The following is a 16799-nucleotide window of genomic DNA, read 5'->3' on the forward strand; positions in this document are numbered from 1 at the left end:
GTATTTGCTTAGTAGCAATATCAAAAACACAGTTTCCAGATACAAATATTAGATTACGCTTACCCTAGACACACTTGATGGGTCATGTGAAAGAAATGCTATAGCCACATCTAGCTAAGTGGATGGGTCACTATTGTCTAGACATGTACACATGTTCATGAAATACAATAGCTGGCCGTAATCTCCCCCAGACACCTTGCTAACTTGATGGGTCATGTAATCATCTGGCGAAGTAGAGTCTCTTGTTTAGACATAGCTAGCTAAACAACTAGCTAGCTAAACAATGAACCCGAATACACCAAACTCATACTGCTACCAATACAAACGTATTGTCATACAGTAGCCCTAGTATGAATATGCAAGTAGCTAAAGCTAACCAACTAGGTTCGATGTTCGCTAGCTAACTAACATTAGGCTATAATTAGCAGTGCAACTAGCCCATCACAACTTTTTCCAACTGATCTGTTGATTGCGCCTGCTAAATTCGGGGCGTCTGTGTTTTTGAGAAAAGTAACACATTTTGTATTTCTCGATGGCTAACGTTGTAAAAACAAAAAAAAATCTGCTCTAGAAAGGATGATCAACACATACTGAGCAGCTAACGTTATCGACAGAAGCATGCTTCACGGCAGACCAATCCACACTCATCTCCCGGCATGTCCAGCCCATCCATTATCTCAGCCAGTCATGGCTAGCGGGAAGGTTCCTGTCTTTTTCCATAACTCCATAAATTTAACAATTTTATTTGTATTTACATAGGGAATACAAGTTTGTTATTAAGGCACATACAAGTTCACATGTTCCAGAAGGCATTTCTGCCAAAAAATGCATTTGGATAAAATACAACAAAAAAAAAGACGTTCAAATGCCTCTCCTGTGAAGTAGTGACGTGCAACATACACCTAGCTTCCTGAAACGGGTCACATTTTGAACCGTATTAGAATGGTTTGTGATTTGACTTCAGTTGTTCTCTGTGCTTCGTAATGCCAGTATACAGTGTTATCTGTGTTGAGGTCATTACTTTAATAGGCTTTATTGATCTAAACAACATTAGGGGTTGTGGTGATGTTATTAAGGTAGAGATAACTTCTGTGTAATTCCACTAAAACAATATATTAGTGCTTTATTGGTCTAAATAACTTTACCTTTTAGACAGTAATGCAGGAGTAAGTCACCCTGGCTCTTTATGTCTCTGGGATCTTAATAAAGCATTTCCTCTGGACAGCCTGCTGTGAAGAGAGTGAAAAACGACAGGTTAAAAGGCATGCTGGGAAGTTTCCATGCCATCACTGTAAATCGTTTCTTTTGAATACACAAATAAGGCTTGAGAAGAGCTGTGAGCGGGGAGGGACCAGGGGAGAGTTAGTGGAGCCATGGGCCTCAAAACATTCTCTGTTTTACACATGAATGTACTGGTGGGAGTAGTGCGTCCAAGGTTCCCCATGGTTCTCCGTGGTTCCCCGTGCTCAGGGGGATGTGGGCACCTCCGTGTAGGCAGTAGCTCAGTGGTCTACCTTGTTAACACCCATATGTAGGAGTTATTACAAATGTAGGATCCTAATTTGATCACCCTGTTGTAGGAGAACTTCTTGCAATGCGGTTTATAAAGGCTTCTGAAGTTTGTAATTTCCACTTTGACATTTGACTTAATTTTCCCTTATGTATCAATCCCTACATGTATCAATCCCTACAAAAATGTCCATTAATTGAAATTCAAATAATAATTCACATTTCCAGTTGCTGCAGGATTGTTTCCCTGCTGTAGCAAACTGGCTCAAATTAAGATCCTACATCTATATAAGTCTTAAATACTTTTCTTCCTCTGATCGATGTGTCAGAAATGAGCTTTGGGTAGACTAACATCCTGACATATTTAACAGATTTGTAGCAATAATTAAAGTATGGGTATTGTTAGTGTTTTTGTTATTGATTAAACTGTTCATTGGTTTATACTGCAAACTTTTTAATGGACAGTCGCAATATTTCTTTCCTTTCAAGGGCACACTATATCCAATATTTATATGAAATAACGATCCCATTTATCAGGAAGCATATTTTCAGGGGAATTTTAATTTGCAGCTATTTAAAGCCTGGGTTTTGGTAATGAATTATTTTGTCATCTTGCCTCTGATGAGATTCATCTTTAATAACTGTAACAATTATTTTATTAAAAAGAGAAGCCGTGCATTATGGCTATCTCGCCAAGGTCTCGAGCTGGAAAGAATTCTCATTAAGAGCATTATATTACCCCGTAGTGCTTTCATTTGGATGTCCCGCTGAAATTACATTACGTGTCAACAATGCTTGTGTTAGAAGTAAGCAGTCATATTTACAGAGGCTAGCTTTTTTCATTTGCCAGCTGACACTTGGAGATTAAAAGAGATACTAATGCTTAATATCTGATTAAGTCATTTAAATGGGAAAACTGTTCTAAAAGGTTGACTTTTAATATAAAGTGAGGAATTGAGTTCTCTACCTTCTGGCTTTGATATTAGTTTTACATTTTGGAACCAACTTAGGATTGTGGTAATGATACTTTTGTTAAACAAAGCACTGACACCCAACCCACCCAATTTGATTCCTGTCCAAATTGGATGTATGTCCTAGTGTCATGATTGATCAATCCTATGTTTGTTCTACGACATCCTGAAGACGTGTTGTGTTGTCAGGGTTGTCATGCTTTGTGTCTGTCTGGCAAAGCGCTGGCTCAGGAAGGGTTTTCGTTAATGACATGGTTGTAATTGTTTGTCAGTGTGGTAATGTGTGATTTCCTATCACCATGTGAAGTTGGGAGGTTGAAGAAGGAAGGAGGCATGGTGTCAGGAAGACAAAGTGCTGTGATTTGTCACCAGCCGAACGTCTTGTAAAATATTTTTTACTGACCCACATAGTCTTCGGGGAGGGGGTTGTAACATCATGATCATTTAAATACTGTATAACTCCTTCATATGCCATCATTTTCTCTCTCAACGGAACATGCAGGAAGCCCAGCAGTAAATGAGTAGTTATCTCGTCTGTAAACATAATAGTGAGTTTTGTCCCACACAAGTGTTCCTAAAAGGCAACTGTGTTTTCGGAGGAATGGAAACTTGGTGATCTGAGGGATATTGTGACAAGCAAGCAATAGAGACAAAAGCATTTGTAGAGAATGAATGATTGTGTGTCGCTGTGTGCGCCACGCGTTTGTGTCAGCGAAGTGATGCCTACCATCTCCGTTTTAAAGGAAGACAGAAGTGAAATCACCAAATGTAACGTAAACTTTTATTTTTAGATTTTGGTTAGAATCCTCACTTCCTTAAATGTATTATTTTCAACAGAGGCTATTTCACCATCTGATGAGAATAAATATTTCAAATTTGCTCAGTATAAGTGGAAGACTGCATGTGACCAGGTAATTTGGGGTAAATAATTTCTTCACCTCATCACGTTGTTGTGGTGCCCATGTACTGTATTGGATAGGTCTACCCCTCTTTCTACCTCCATGTTGGTTTGGTAGGGGGGTAGATTCCCCCTAGTTATCAAATTAATGAGTTCCAATCAGGAAACAAGCCAAACAAAGGAGAAGTGTTACAGTATGCAGATGTCTCCAGAGGGTGCTACTTATTGTCACAATTGACCTTTTGTCCACCACCCCCCCCATTTCAATTCATGTCTTCATTGGTTATTCTCAGTCTGGTTTTGCACACGTGGGTAGTGTAATCAGCTAAATGTAGCTGTTGCTTTCTTATTATTACCTGGGTGCTTAACACAGATTTTTTTTCCTTCAAGGACAAATGGTGTACGAGAAGGCTGATCCCGTGTGAAGTCCCTGAGCTCCCGGCGAGCAGCAGATCCCTTTTCAGCACCAGCTGTTCTCTCAGATACACTGGGCCGCACTGAAATTCTCTTAATATAATTTTGGGGACTCAGGAGAATAGCGCAAAACATGCGTCCCAGCGAGGAGAGCGTTGAATTTTTCATCAGCAGGCCTCAACTCGCTGAGTTAGTGGGCAGCGCTTTCATTCATGAGCAGATGTTCAGCGCAGTTACGCTCTGCAGTTAATGTGAACTTATTGGCCTCTCTGCCATTGGCTGCAAGGACGTTGGCAGCGACCTGGCATCTGAGAATTACTCCTGGTAAAAAGCGCAAGCCAGGGAAGTGTAGCCGTGGCCTTTTTTTAGCCACTTCCCAGCCCACAAGCTGTAGCCGGAGAGCAGGGGAAGGCTCTGACAGGCCATCAGTCTTAGGCCCGACAGTGATGAAACACTCTCTGCTGTTTGCTGGGGGAATAGCAGTGAAAATTCCTGAAGACAAGTTTATCATTCATTTCTTATGACAAACTAAACATGAAACCCACACGACTTGGCAAGAGAATGCGCTGCGTGATAGGCTAGCACAGGAAGGTACAGGTCCCAGTTGTTAGTCAATGGGTACTAGGGATATAGTGGTTTCGATACCCTTGAAACAGGAAATTCATGTAAACCAGTCAGCTGCGAACAGGTAACTTTCTCTCTGTCTGGCCCTGGTTGGTTCACGGTAGAGCCCAGCTGGTGCTGAGGTCAGCCTGGTTGTTCAGACATCTGTTGAACCAAGCCTATCCAATTGGGTTTGATGTGGCTCTCTAGATCAGTAATACTTTCCTACAAACTCTGTAAAAGGCTTGCTAAAGGATTTACATAAAGGCCTATTAACTTATCAAGATGAGTACGTGACTGCGTTGAGTGGGTAACATTCGGCTCACCATGGGAGCTGTGTGAAAGTCATTGCGGTAAAGTTGTGGATGTGGGACTTTAATAGGGGAATGTTTGTTTCTGCTGTACGTCTCATTCTCACTTTCCAATTGGTCGTTTTCAGGTTGGGTTTATGAGAGCAAAACTAATTAGTGTTTCTAAATTCAGCAGGAAAAAAAAGTCAGTTGGGTTGATTGTTCTGGTTTCCTCTCCTGTGTCAGGCGCTCAACAATAAAATAAGACTCTAATCATTTTCTAACTGCTCGTATTTTTAAACCAGAGTTGAATGTCATTCCCGGTCTCCTGGCATTTTGTTTGGCAAGATCAGGGACCAGCGGTTGCCCTCTCGCCGTGCTGTCTTTGTGATTCGTGGGAAGTTTATGATGGGGCTGGTGGAAAAAAACAATGCGTGGGGTTGTTTCTACTTTGATTGTGAACGTCCTGCTGACAGGAGCAGGCTAGTGAGATTACAGTAGCTCTCTGACATTCCCTGTTGCCTTTATTAAGAGAGCTCCAGCTGCAGCGAGCCCTCAGGAAACACCAGCACTGAGCAGGGCAAACCCGTGGGCCGCTGGCCGCCGGGAGAGGGAGAGGGAGCCCTGTTTGAGTTGGCAGACAGTCCCCTCTCCTCTCAGGGAAGTTCTGCTGCCTCTGCAGAAAGGCCAGTGGCGGGTAGCTCTTACAGGACAGGACGCGCGGTGGTGATTCCAAGGGCAGGATGGGCTTTTTCCACCTCTCCTTCCTTTCAGGAAACACATTTAGCCTTTTCTTCCCTCCATGTTTTATAAAGGAGAGAAAAAGTGGAGGTGGGGGATGCAGACCGAGTGACAGAAGTAAGCCACATGATGTTGGTGTTAATCTGTGGCTTTTTATTTGAGATGGGGTGTGCAATGTTCCAACAAGTTATTTCAGTGTGCTGCGTGTTCTCTGAGCCCTCGACTCGGGGCCGGGGTTTTATTTATATTGAATCCAAAAAAGTTTATAGGTCTTTTTAACAACGTGCCATAAAACTTACACTGTTTTTTATTTTTCCATCCACAGCGGAGGGATTTGTCTTCAGAGGGCAGTAATTAAGCAGAAGGAGCTGTGGGTCCAGGGTTAGGGTGGAACGGTGTTTAAATGCAATTAGAGCACAGCTAGAATACATTTGAACTCAATTACAGTTTTCTGAATGTGCCCTTATTTGTTTAATCAAGGGAATTCTCATTTGAGATGCTAAATATGTATCCAAAGATATTTAAAACATGGAAAGAAAATAAGCTCTGAGGAACAACCTACTTGATGCTGCTCTAATGAAGAATTGTTTGAAAGTGACCCCACGCATGCACGCACGCACGCAAGCACACATTGTGACATATTTACTAGCATAATACTGTTTCTCAATAACAGGGTGGTACCCAACAGGAATTAAATACTGTGTTTGTCGTTTTTCGATTGAAGGAGTGCCATAGATTTCTTAATGTCCTACTCATATTAATATCTTCCTCATTTTCTCCTTTTCAATTTTATTCCTCCCCTCCCTTCTTCCCTCCCTTCTCCCCTCCCTCCCCCTCTTCCACCTGCTTGTGTTTTCCTCCAGCCAAGAGACTCCAGTGGTGACCCCCTTTGGAGACAGAAATCAAAGTAAGTGACTAGAGTAAGACCCCATTGACACAACCAGAGACTCCTAATAGACATGACAGATCTATACTCAAATACTCATATTAAATACACTACATCCATGGACGAGAGTTTCCCTGTATAGAGGGTTTTGAACTAAACAAAGGCCTAGTCAAGTGAATCCACATGACACTTGTTGAGCTATATCTCAGAGAAACATAATACATGCAACTGTTTACATCTGATGAAAATTGAGATTGCAAAACAATAAATTAGATTTTACATACAGATGTAGGATCCTAATTTGATCACTCTTTTGTTGAGGAGAATTTTCCTGCACCTCAGGAAATGCAAACTCGTAGTGTTTTCAAGGTTTCAAATGTCAGACTTCATTTGCCATAACGTAAAACAATTATCAATCCCAACAAAAAATATCAATGAATTATAATTTACATATCCTGTTGCTGCAGGATTATTTTCCTGCTGTAGAAAACTTCTTACAGGTGTAGGATCTTAAATTAAGATCCTACACCTGTAGTAACAGGTGCTTTTGTAATTGATCTGTTGTTTTTTGCCATTTAGTATTTACATTACTTTGAATGATGCAGAAATTTTAGTGACAATGCATGATCAGCATTGGTGCCCTGTACCGTAAATCCCGAATCCACACCACCGTATAGTCACAGTTCCCACTGGTTACACACTTGAATCAAAGTTTTTGTTCCACCTCAATTCAATGAAATTACATTGATCCAACGTGGAATAGGTGTTGAATTGACATTTGTGCCCAGCGGGTTGTGACTGAATTCAAGGCAAAAACATGACCAGATACTATATGCAGGTTCATGTCTGTAAGTCTCCTCGCACCGTCTCCCAAGTCATTTACACTGTGTGTGGTGTATAAACACATCCAAAACAAACAATGACCCAGAGCAGACTCCACACTGCAAAACTATTTCAAAGCCTGGAGTATACTGTAAACACTAAACATGGCTGACCTTCCTACCGACCACACCACCTTCACGCTCGGGAGGCTCAGACTTAAATCTAGTGTTTGCGTTAAGAGCTCATTTTGACCTTGGCGAGACATGTTGTAGATTACATTTATCTGTTCAGTCTCTTGTCTGTTTCAGTCAGATATTGGTCAGGTTGTATTCTGTGACCGTATGGCCATGATCCTCAGTCTGCAATTGAATACTTACATATGACTTAAGCCTCCACAGAGAAATCCTGTCACATTTCATATGGTAACACTGTCCAGTGCCTTGATGCGGAGATGAAACAGTTTGTCTTCCACTGGGTTGGATGGTGTTGTTGGATTAGAGTAGGGTTTCAGACATCGGGTAGGAGTACAGGTTAGCTCTGCTAGAGCCAGTTACTGTCCCTGACTGCTAGGCAGAGCTATACTGGCTCATTTGGATAGTCCATCAGTAGATGTCTACAGACTATCTACTAACCCGAACCTTAATCCCTATCCTAACCCTCAACTTAACCCTAGCCCTAACACTAAACCTAATCGTAAGTTTAGCAAGCAGTTATTTCTAAACAGATAGTTTGTTGATGGTAGAGCATCTACAGATGGACCATCTGGACTATCCAAATGTAGTCTGACCCTATACAGGTTTATATGAACTATACTGGTTTACATTTCCTCTGCTGTGTTACCCTCAATGGAGTCAGGGGGGGTGGTTGGGTGCTGAGAACTCCTCCTTAACAGTGGTGAAAAAAGTACCCAATTCTCATACTTGAGTAAAAGTAAAGATACGTTAATAGAAAATGACTCAAGTAAAAGTGAGTCATCCGGTAAAATACTACTTGAGAAAAAGTCTAAAGTCTGGTTTTAAATATACTTAAATATCAAAAGTTAAAGTATAATTAATTTCAAAATTCCTTACAAACCAGACGACACCATTAACTTTTATTTTTTTTACGGATAGCCAGTTGCACACTCCAACACTCAGGCATCTTTTACAAACGAAGCATGTGTGTTTAGTGAGTCTGCCAGATCAGAGGCAGCAGGGATGACCAGGGATGTTGTCGTGATAGGGGAGTGAGTTGGACCATTTTCCTGGCCGGCTAAGCATTCAAAATGTAACGAGTACATTTGGGTGTCAGGGAAAAAGTATGTAGTAAAAAGTACATTAGTATCATTAGGAATGTAATGGAGTAAAAATAAAAGTAGTCAAAAATATAAATAGTAAAGTACAGAACAGATACCCCAAATATCGACTCACACATCTTTTTCACAATTCATGACATTTAATCCAAGTACAAATTCCTCGTCTTAGGTCAGTTAGGATCACCACTTTATTTTAAGAATGTGAAATGTCAGAATAATAGTAGGGAGAATGATTTATTTAAGCTTTTATTTCTTTCATTGCATTCCCAGTGGGTCAGACGTTTACATACACTCAATTAGTATTTGGCCTTTAAATTGTTTAACTTGGGTCAAACATTTCGGGTGGCCTTCCACAAGCTTCCCACAATAAGTTGGGTGAATTTTGGCCCATTCCTCCTGACAGAACTGGTGTAACTGAGTCAGGTTTGTAGGCCTTCTTGCTCACACACACTTTTTCAGTTCTGCCCACAAATTTTCTATAGGATTTGTGATGGCCACTCCAATACGTTGACTTTGTTGTCCTTAAGCCATTTTGCCACAACTTTGGAAGTATTCTTGGTGTCATTGTCCATTTGGAAGACCCATTTGCGACCAAGCTTTAACTTCCTGACTGATGTCTTGAGATGTTGCTTCAATATATCCACATAATTTTCCTGCCTCGTGATGCCATCTTTATTGTGAAGTGCACCAGTCCCTCCTGCAGCAAAGCACCACCACAACATGATGCTGCCACCCCCGTGCGTCACGTTTGGGATGGTGTTCTTCGGCTTGCAAACCTCTCTCTTTTTTGTCCAAACATAACGATGGTCATTATGGCCAAACAGTTATATTTTTGTTTCATCACACCAGAGGACTTTTTTCCCAAAAAGTATGATCTTGTCCCCATGTGCAGTTGCAAACCGTAGTCTGTCCTTTATATGGCGGTTTTGGAGCAGTGGCTTCTTCCTTGCTGAGCGGCCTTTCAGGTTATGTCAATATAGGACTCGTTTTACTGTGGATATAGATACTTTTGTACCTGTTTCCCCCAGCATCTTCACAATGTCCTTTGCTGTTGTTCTGGGATTGATTTGCACTTTTCCACCAAAGTACGTTCATCTCTAGGAGACAGAACGCGTCTGCTTCCTGAGCGGAATGACGGCTGCGTGGTCCCGTGGTGTTTTATACTTGCGTGCTATTGTTTGTACAGATGAACGTCGTACCTTTGGAAATTGCTCCCAAGGATGAAGTAGACTTGTGTAGGTGTGCAATTGTTTTTTCTGAGGTCTTGGCTGATTTCTTTTCATTTTCCCATGATGTCAAGCAAAGAGGCACTGAGTTTGAAGGGAGGCCTTGAAATACATCCACAGGTACACCTCTAATTGACTCAAATTATCTCAAATGATGTCAATTAGCCTATCAGAAACTTCTATAGCCATGACATCATTTTCTGGAATTTTCCAAGCTGCACAGTCAACTTAGTGTATGTAAACTTCTGACCCACTGGAATGAATGAATTATAAGTGAAATAATTTGTCTGTAAACAATTTTTTGAAAAATGACTTTTTGTCATGCACAAAGTAGATGTCCTAACCGACTTGCCAAAACTATAGTTTGTTAAACAAGACATTTGTGGAGTGGTCGAAGAACGAGTTTTAATGACTCCAACCTAGGTGTGTGTAGACTTCAACTGCAAGTATTTTTACTTAAGTATTTTACACCACTGCGCCTTTAATAAAGCCCAGCTGTGGAATGATCAAATAGTGGCTCTAATTAAAGTGCTGGTGTTCACCAATGTCGAATTCTCTCTGGAATGATAACAACCTGTGATATGTGCAGTGGAATGCGTTGGGCAGCTCTTTGGGAATGGGGCTATAGCCAACACGTTGTTGACATAGATGTCAGATGGAGACTAATGAAGGCCAGACTGATCTTTTGGATGCAGGCCTTAAACAAATAAACCCTCTCAGAATACATTAGAGACTCGTTGTAATGTTGTAGGCTATTTGCGCATTGCATATTCTTTTGGTATGTGTTTCGATATCTTGATGATCCGTTGTTGTTGTGATACTGGTATCTTGAGGTTTGATGTGGCTGGTTGAGAGGGTTGTCATGGTGTTCCATCGTGATGTTCTGGCATTTTATCAGTTTAATCAGTATTGTTGTGTTGTGTGGCATGATAAGCCGTGGTGCATCTGTGTCGTGTCTAGTTTTGTGCGCTTGCAAAACAGGTTGATACTGAATGGAACAAATTAATGTTGTGCTATCTGATAATGTAAATGAGCCATCTAAATATTTCCCCCACCTTCTGAGTAGGAGAGGTATTTACATAACCAGTTTGGCTTTTAATACATGTGGAAATTCAAACGTTTGTTCAATTTTCCAATTATTATTATAACTTTTTTTTTTTTTAAAGAAGTGTTTTAGGATAAGATGTATGCTAAATGTCATTTTGGTACCACAAACATTCATCTCATAATTTAAAGATAACACAACAATAAAAGGACGCTCATTGACAGGTTTGTGTCAGCCAAGTAAGTAGTTGATGCAAAGGATTGTCTATCATATTCATGTAAATGTATCCTAAACTTCCAATTACCAGGCACTTTTGAATATTGATTAGAGAAAAGACAAGGACACCGAAGTGAAGTACTTTTGAATGCATGAAACCCAGAGCTTCTGAAACAGTTCCATTTGTCACAACTTCTCAGCCTCTTTAGTGCTGCTCTTCCCACTAAATGTAGGCTGGTGATGGGAAACAATGTCATTTCATTATTGCATGATGTGTACTTCGTAGATGTATGGTGAAATAATCAATTAGCAATGGTCATCACTGATGTATTTAAGCTTACGATGTAAGTTTCGCATGGAATATATTCTGGCTCTTTCTTTAAAAGCACTTAAAGCACTTTTTACTATTATGTCCAAGTACATTGTGAAGCCTACATACCCTTTATTGAGATTTGATTTAGAGCAACAAAGCATTTCTATAGATATTGGAATAAAGTCATTGATTCTCAATATAAAGTTATGGCAATTCTGAGGAGGTCTTAGGTTAAGTGAATATTCCATCATTTTTTCCCTTAGATTACATTTTTCCATGGCCATTATGAAATACCTTTTTGAATATTCTTTCAGCACTCCTTGGATGACTGATAATATACACCTTGATTTCTACACTTTGTCACTCAAACCAATTTCTTACAATACACTGAGTATTAATAGACTGAGTATTTGACAGTGGTTGTACGGCTAGTGACGTGTCCCACCACCTGACCGTTGTGACTGTGGACATGCAGGTACTTGGGCCAGACTCAGCGCTGTTTGTCAACACACAGACAGCATGAGACGTGCGGACCAACGCGCTGCTCGGGTCATGTCTTGCTCGCAGACATGGAGCCACGACGCGATGTGACAAGCAACAGATGTGCCACACCGCCTGGAATCAAACGAGCTATCCAACGCTGAGCTAAGCATGCAGTCAGACACGGCTCCTGTGAACTTAGTGCTGCGCTGTTGGCAGTGGCAGGCAGATGAGGCAAGGCAGTGCCAGCGCTGCTCCTTGTTTCCTGTCTGAGCTAAGGGAGGACAGGACAGGCCTGGTATCTCAACCTGGTCTCAGACCATTTCGTATTATTCTTTACGTAAATCAGAAACACTCCATTTAGTATGATATGTTATGTTTCGTATGGTATGTATTCATTTGTGTCCATCACCCATTTTAAATGATATGTTACTAATTACAAATCATATCTGTTAAGAATTTGCAAAACGTACATTGTTACGGATTTGCAAAACATGTTATATCTTACTAATTCTAGCTAGCTGACTAACGTTAGCTCGCTGGCTAATGTTAGCTAGGCTAGGGTTTAGGGTTAAATCAAATCAAGTTAGGTTAAAGAGTTAATGTTGGGGTTAGCTAAATGGGTTAGGTTAAGGGTTAGCTAACATGGTAAGTAGTTGCAAAGTAGCTAAAAGGTAGTAAGTAGGCGAAAAGTTGCATTTACATTTACTATGTTACGTCTAGTCTATGAGACCAGGCTGTACTGGGCCTTCCTCTGAAGCTGCCTCCCATTCACTCTGACATCTGAGGTCTGGACAGGAACTCTGATTAGATAGACTGTACTGTATGCTCTCAAAGGCCCTCATACAGACATTCTGTATGAGGCACAGTCAGCGCCACAGTGAGAGGCACCGTCACAGTGAGACGACAGCCGAGAGGAATATCGTCTTGAACTCTCTTTGTTGAGCACGGAGCGATTTGACTGAGAATAACATCACTTATTGACATAAAGAATACACTTTTTGTCGTTTACTTGTTAGTACTGTAATATGGTCTCTCCCAGTTTATGGTTTTCAGGTTATGTATTTAATGAGTAGAATGGCTAGTGTCACAGACAGAGAAGAGTCTGGCTCTCTGAGAGGAAGGGACCTAAGCCACACATACTTAGCCTATCCGTCCCAGTTCATGCAAAACCGTTTTGTCTGTTTGACTGGCTGTAAAAGTGCAACAAACGTTGGTGACACGAGGAACAACGTTAATGATATCCTCTCTCAATTTAATCGGCTGATCAGCTCAGGCCTGTAAGCAAATTGTGTGGGCTTGTGTAAGTGAGGGGGAGCAACAGGAATATATCATCTCAACAAGTGAATGGATGAAGTCCCGCTGACAGCTACTTGACTGATCACTTACTAGAGACGGTCACCCTGCATCTGTTTACCACAGCACAGCCACATGATGCTGGAGTTCCATGTGTGTAATTGAGCTATTTCCCTTGGCTCCTCTGTAACTTGTGCTAACTTATAGTTATGTTCTTCAGCCTCACTCACTCACTGCTGCTCAACTTTCCATCATAGCGTAGGGGGAACGTTTTTATGATCATAATCACACCTAGCCAACACCGCTATGTAAATATAGTATTATCGGCGATTCCAATTTGGTTAAAGTGGCATGAATGTGGGTGATACAGACATCTCTCTGTTCTGTCTGTAACACGGGCGAAATAGGTGACAGTTAGGAATCAAGGGTAACTTGCTTTTAGGTAATAGAGGTATGTTACAGGAGTATACTCATGTAAAGGAAAAAAAAGAACAACAGCCGCTTTTTTCAACATTCAAAAACTGAGCTGATGTTAATGGAACCCACAGTCTGTAGACTGCAACTCCAGTTCACACATGGAAATGGAATATCTAGATCTGAATTGTGTTATTTCAATATTCAAATATTAATACAAAACAATTGAATGCTGCATGGCCCTAACTATTTGCATTCAGCTCTGTTTGTTATTGGAACAAAGATGACTTGGTAAAGAGAAAGGGGGAATTCAGTGAGTGGCACGCAAACAAACCTTTTGTCTTCCTATTGTAGGCAAATTGATATGCAGTGTTGATGTGCATGTACTCAAATACAATACACTTTATACTTGTTTTAAATAGCAAAACTATGTAATTCGGTATTCTGTCGTGATATACTGCAGTGCCTGAAAGGATCCAATATACTTGAATGCCTGGCTAGTATGAAGAGTCAACTCAATTCCACTGTGAAATACATATTTTGGACGGAGCATCATCATTCCTCTTATGGTTCCAACATAATAGATGCTATTGTGTCCCCACTGTAGATGTTTGTTTGAATACTCCACTCACTCTCCCGCTCTCTTAGAAATACATGTTACACCCAACAAGCTGCCCTTTTCTCCTTCTCTCTTCCTCTCCTCAGTTAGCGTGGGAATTAGTCTGTAGGTCAGGCACTGGGAGGACAGACAGACAGACAGGGAGGGGGAGGGGGAGTAGGACCCCTCCACTATTTGACAGGGTTAAGCATTGTGAAAGATTGCCAGTGCAAGCCGTGACATCTGTAGCAAGTATCAACGTGAACTGTAATTAAGTAGAATCAGTGATTTTTTTATTCTATATTCTACATAATAACAGGGCAGTAATTAATAATTTAAGGGAAGGGGCTGCAGCTGGACCCTGTTTCTCCTGTGTTTAAATTTAGCCAGTGTCATTGTCCGGCACTTTGATTAATTGGTTATCTCTCTTGACTATACATCTCCATGAAATATCTCTTTCCATCTGTCAACTGCACATGGAAATTGGTTCTATATATGTAGTCATTTACTGCAGGTGGGAAACACCAGATCAGAAAAAAAATTGCCACCAGGATATACTGATAACCGTAGTATACCGTTATGACTGTGACCCAATATGGGGAATCATTGGGAAAGTTGCTCTTCTTTTATCTGTTGCAAATGACATTGAATTATTCTGTATGATAATAGGATAGAGAGCTAATACATTTGTATGATCAGACTGAAGGAGCTGTGTGTTAGTGGTGCTAGTCCTGGCCTACACAGTGAATAGTGACCAGTCAGCCAGAGATTGGCTAGCCTGTCAAATAAAGATAATTTCTTCATCTAATCCCTGTAAATCTCTCACGGAAGAATTTTGTGAACGGAGAGCTGTTACTGGAGCGCGGCTTTACAGCTCGTGTCTCTTCCTTTATCTCTACATGTACACCTCAGTGAACAAAACAACCTGTTGTTTTCAATTGCTGTGGTCAATTCCTCCGACAGACATGTTTGGATTACAGCTTTCAAAGAGCAGTTTAAATTGGGACATTTTCTCCAAGGTTTCCATGGTAATTAGGTGATTGATTCTTTATTTTCTGGATGGTGGAGCATTGTCAGGGTAAACTTCTGCTATAGCAACACCACAGTCATTAAGAAAAGACAGTTAGACTGGGTTTTGATAGCCATTTCTACTTTGCCTTCCTAAACGTTTTGAAGTTTAATATCCCCATATTAAGCTATTGGGGAGCGGGGGGTGTCTTCAGTTTCCTCTTCAAAATTGCTGTTCATTCTTTTTATTGAATTATTAATTGTATGTGTTGAATTATTGACTGAAGTAAATTTCTGATTAAATTCATATTAACACTCTGAAATATTCATGATCGATGTTGAAAACGATGAACTTGCAGACCTATTAATATAATCATAAACGGACACTGGAAAGGAAAGTCACAAGTCAAGTGTGCAGGCACTGACTGACCTCATGGTGATTTGTGCATAAGTTTCCCTAGATCTTCCTCTAGGGTCAGTTCATATAGGATAGCTATGTTTAGTTGGCTGTCTGTGTGCTTCCTGTCTGACCAGTGTCATGGGCGGGTGCAGCTCAGGGCATCAGGTGATGACAGGTGGGGGGGACTTGATGACCCTTCGTCTGCATGTGATCTGTCACATCTCACCTGTCTGCAGCTGACTCCTGATCAGTCACAGGGTAGGAGAGGAAAGTTACAGCGATACAGTACTTTGAGCCCCTTTCAACTCTCTGATTGGCAGGCAGAGGCCCAATGAGATCCATTATTCACTGTTCTTTTAACCATTCCCAACCACAGGTTATCTGAGAATCCAACAAGCTAAAGTTAGAGTATATTTGGTTGAACAGTGTTGTTGAAAACATAATTTCATTTTAGAATTTTTCCAAGTATTAGCAGTGAAATATATTTGAACCAATGGCTTAAGGAGAGTTTAATCTACTCTTTTGTCTGTTTTGATTCATCTGTAGTTATTTTTATAACTTATTCAGCAAATATGTGATATATTCATAAAGTTCTTTACTTTGTTCTTACAATTGTCCCATTGTATAAATACAATATGGAAATCTGAAAAAAATAAACCATTACTGTAACACTAATGAAAAGCACCTTAAAATATGGTTACAATAATTATGTTTTAAATGTTAATGTCAGTTGAGAGCATAATAAAGACGACATGATAGACTCACTATTCAAAATCTGATAGCCAGGGAGAAGCAAATTATTTCAAATATTTGATATTTAAATTATTTTCAAATGAACAGAGACATGAGCAGAATGAAAGGCGAGTAGTTTCCCCTGGTGATACTCGGGGCGCCTTTGTTTCCTTGGTGTGTCTCCGGCTCATTAATGTTCAGAGCATGTGAGAGAACCAGCAGCACTGTACTCCATAACCCATGGCACTGTGCTGTGTGCTGTGTTGTATGAGACCCCGGGCCCCATGCACACATGCAGCACACAGAGAAATCCCCCAGTCATTTACAGTCCACTGGTTCATTCAGGAAGGGATGGCCGCCGAGCTGTCCTGATTAAAATGACAATAGTCTAATTAACTCGACCTCGGTGTCAGTGCACAAAACGGCTGCTGGCCCGCCACTTTCTGTCTGAAAAGCCTTTGTCTTCACGCCATCCAAAAATAAGAAGTTTTTCAGGCAAATGCCTCAACCCCCTTCGATGAGATTTACTAATGGCAATTATTTTTTATAAGCTAATTAAATCTATGCAGTTTCAATTTTTTTCTTCTGTGGAATCCCTGAGGGATTTGTCATTTGGGGGATAGTATTACAAGCACCTTCAAGC

The 16799-nt window shown here is 40.7% G+C and overlaps 1 protein-coding gene across 1 annotated transcript in view; it reads left to right on the plus strand.

The window, feature by feature from the left end:
• LOC118400075 (forkhead box protein P1-B-like) overlaps positions 1-16799 on the plus strand; it is a 213566-nt gene that overhangs the window by 62333 nt on the left and 134434 nt on the right. The window contains 1 exon segment of the mRNA XM_035796499.2: positions 6290-6333. The gene's annotated coding sequence lies outside the window, so the exon portion shown is untranslated.

Source organism: Oncorhynchus keta, chromosome 21 (assembly GCF_023373465.1).
Source record: "Oncorhynchus keta strain PuntledgeMale-10-30-2019 chromosome 21, Oket_V2, whole genome shotgun sequence".
Lineage (NCBI taxonomy): Eukaryota > Metazoa > Chordata > Actinopteri > Salmoniformes > Salmonidae > Oncorhynchus > Oncorhynchus keta.